Here is a 3735-nt window from a genome sequence, read left to right as displayed (position 1 = left end):
GGGAATTGGGGATTCTCACTTGAATTTTTTGATGCATTTTATCTTTCCCCTATTACAGTCCTTCTCATTTTTGACTTGTAAGAAAGAAATTAATAACAACTGCTGTATTTGATTCATTATATTTTTTGTGTTTTAACAACTCACCTTTTCCTAATAAATAGGCAATACTTTCTTCCTCTCCTTTGGATGAGTTTTGAGAAGATTGACTCATGTCACCATCTGTTGAAGTCTCCTTAAGTATGTCAACCAGAACATACAGATGACAGGCAAAAAGGTTTTGATTGGCCTCCTGTTCTTTTCTCTCTTTTCTCTCTTAGCTACTAGAAACTCATTCAGCATGTCCCAGTCTGTGACTTGTCTTTTCATTATTTTAACAGTGCTTTTCACAGAGCAGGAGTTTTTAATATTAATGAAATCTAACTTATTAATATTTTCTTGCACAGATTGTGCTTTGGTGTTGTATCTAAAAAGTCATTGTCAAACCCAAAGTCACCTAGATTTTCTCCTGTGTTCTCTAGAAATTTTATAGTTTTGCATTTTCCATTTAAGTCTATCATTCATTTGAGGGTTTTTTTGTGGAAGTTGTAAATCTGTGCCTAGATTCATATATTTTTTTTTTTTTTGCACGTGGTATCAAGTTGTTCCAGCATCATTTGTTGAAAAGACTATCTATTCTCTATTGTATTGCCTTTGGATTGCCTTTGCTCCTTTGTCAAAGATCAGCTGACTTTATTTATGTGAGTCTATTTCTGAGCTCTCTGTTCTGATCCATCATTTTGTCTATTCTTTTTTCAATGCAACACTGCCTTGATTACTGCAGCTTTACAGTAAGTCTTGAAGTTGCGTAGTGTTCATTTTCCGATGTTTTCAACATTTTCTTGGCTATTCTGGGTCTTTTGCGTCTCCATGTAAACTTTAGAATCAGTTTGTCAATATCCACAAAATAACTTGCTGGGATTTTGATTGGTGTTGTATTGAATCTATAGATCAAGTTGGGAAGAACTGACATCTTGATAATACTGAGTCTTTCTACCCATGAGCATGAATTTTCTCTTCATTTTTTTAGTTCTTTGATTTCATTCATCAGAGTTTTATAGTTTTCCTCATATAGATCTTGTACATATTTTGTTAAATTTATACCTAAGTATTTCATTCTTGGGGGTAATAATGTAAATGGCATTGTGTTTTTAAAATTCAACTTGTTTTTTGCTGGTATACAAAAAGTCAGTGAATTTTGTATATTAACCTTGTATCCTGAAAACTTGCTATAATCACTTATTAATTCCAGGAGTTTGCCTGTTCTTTCAGATATTGTACATAGATGATCATGTCATCCAGGAACAGAGAAAACTTTATGTCTTTCTTCCCAATCTCCATATATTTTATTTCTTTTTTTTTTTTTTTTTTTGGAACCAACTGATTCACATTGTAGTAAATAAAAGTAAAGCAATGATCTTGGCTTGAACTGTCTGGTTCAGTGATCGGGCGGAACGTCACACACAAGCTCAGTCACTGCAAACAATGGTTTTCTGGCTGTGACCCCTGGCTGTCATTCTAACATAGTAGAATCATGTTAGGGGGAATGGAAAAAGTGAGCACCACTTCTTACCATGTTCTCCCTAGTACTGCCAGTCTCCCTCTGCCCCTGTGTTGGATGCAGCAGAGATCACCCACCAATCAGCCCAAGGAAGGCCAACAGGGTGGGGCCAATCACTGTGTTCTCCAACTACAGCCAGACTCACCTCCACAGCAGTACCTGTGGCTCTAGCCTGGACTCTGGCTCTGGCAGTGGCAGCTGGAAGAGGGTAATAGGACCTTCTGCTGAATGAAGGAAGTTGGGTGAATGAATGGGTCAGCTGCAGGGGTCACTTGCAAAGGGACTGGAGTGATAAGAAAACAACTCATTCAGGCAGATACTTTTGATATCTCGCAAACCTGCCTGTGGCAGGAGGGGAAGCCATCTCCCATGGGAGAGAAGTCAATGGGGTGGAAGGCCATATTCTCACTACTGAGTCTTTCCAGGAGCCAGCGCTTCAAGGCACAAGGCTCCTGGTTCCTTCTCTCCACCACCCCCTCCACTCTTTCCACTCTCACTCCTTGTGCTTCTTCTTGTGCTTCTTCTTCTTTTTCTTCTTCTTTGCTGCCTTGCTGTCTTTTGACGTGTGCCTTGCCCTCTTGCCTGTATCACTCTCAGAGTCTGAGCTGTCAGAGTCAGATGACTTCCTGTCTCTATGTTTCTTTTTCTTCTTTTCCTTCTTTCTTTTTCTAGAAGAATTTCTCGTGGGGTCAGGCTTTTCAAACTCTGCTGCCTTTGCCTCTTCCTTCTCCTCTTCCTCATCAGGTATCAGAGAGTACTTGGTCCCACCTGGCTGCATGAAACAATCCTTTGCAAAGTGGCCTTTACAGCCACACTTCTTGCAGGTAGTGTTCAGGACAGCCTCGAGGGTGATCTTCTGCCCAGTGTAATCCTGGAAGGACCGCCTCCGCCTCTCTTCTTGCTCAATGATAACGTTGTTGGGGTCAAGGTCCTTCCCAGTCCCTTGGTTGACAACCTTCATGGAGAGGGATACTTTTATCCTATCATTTTTCATCTCTCATCCAATAAGCTTCACCCACACTTTGTCTCCGACATCTACTATCTCAGAGGGCTTATCCACGCGACAGGATGACATATGAGTTCGATGGACCAGACCTTGCTTCCGACAGCCTGGGATTTTGATAAAGGCTCCATAGTCTGTCACCATAGCAACCTCTCCTTGGAAAATAGTGTAGAGAGCAGGCAAGTTCTCCATGGTCTCAGGTCTTCCTGAATTCATCCTTAATGTTCTATGGTTCCTCCATTTCTCTTCTGCTAAAGCTAATTCAAGTGTCTCGGTATCAGCGTCCGGTCTCCTCGCCGCAGCATTGCGCGCAACACCGAAACCCAGTCAGCGAGCTTCCACCCCTATTTCTTTATCTTATCTTATTGCATTAGCTAGGACTTCCAATATGATGTTGAAAGATAGTGGTGGGAAGGAACATCTTTGCCTAATCCCTGATCTTAGGAGAAAAGCATTTATTTTCTTCATTTTCACCATTAAGTATAATGTTAGCTGTAGGTTTTTGTAGGTATTCTTTATCAAATTGAGGAAGTTCCCTTTTATTCCTAGTTTACTGAGAGTTGTTATCATGAATGGGTATTGGATTTTGATAAATGCTTTTTCTGCATCTATTGATATGATCATGTAATTTTTCTTCTTCAGACTGTTGACACAATGAATTACATTAATTAATTTTCAAATGTTGAATCAGCCTTGCATACCTGGGATAAATCTCACCTAGTTGTGGTGTTTAATTATTTTTATACATTGTTGAATTTGATGTGCTGATCTTTTTTTGAGAATTTTTACATCTGTATTCATGGTATAATTTCTCTTTCTTGTAATGTCTTTATCTGATTTTGCTTTTAGGGTAATGACAACCTCATAGAATGAGTTAGGAAGTATTCACGCTGTTCCTATTTTGGGGAAGAGAATGTGGAGAATTGGCATAATTTCTTCTGTAAATTTGATAGAATTGACCTGAGAAATCATGTGGGCCTGGTGTGTTCTTTTTTTGGAAGGTTATTAATTATTGATTCAATTTCTTTAGTAGATATAGGCCTACTCAGATTATCTGTATCTACTTGTGTGGGTTTCAGTAGGTTGTGTCTTTTAAGAAATTGGTTTATTTTGTCTAAGTCATCACATTTCTGAG

At 39.2% G+C, this 3735-nt stretch overlaps 1 pseudogene across 1 annotated transcript; it reads right to left on the bottom strand.

Annotated features, from left to right (window-relative positions):
* Nucleotides 1-1485: 1485 nt before the first annotated feature.
* On the bottom strand, nt 1486-2913 carry LOC309962004 (zinc finger CCHC domain-containing protein 17-like; annotated as a pseudogene). The gene is made up of 2 exons: nt 2479-2913; nt 1486-2243 (listed from the first exon to the last, which is right to left on the bottom strand). The product of its transcript is annotated as a zinc finger CCHC domain-containing protein 17-like (transcript).
* Between the last annotated feature and the right edge of the window lie 822 nt (nt 2914-3735).

The sequence above is a fragment of the Leucopleurus acutus genome (assembly GCF_964270905.1).
Source record: "Leucopleurus acutus genome assembly, chromosome: 5".
In the NCBI taxonomy this organism is placed as follows: domain Eukaryota; kingdom Metazoa; phylum Chordata; class Mammalia; order Artiodactyla; family Delphinidae; genus Leucopleurus; species Leucopleurus acutus.
This window is presented reverse-complemented; position numbering and strand designations above follow the sequence as displayed.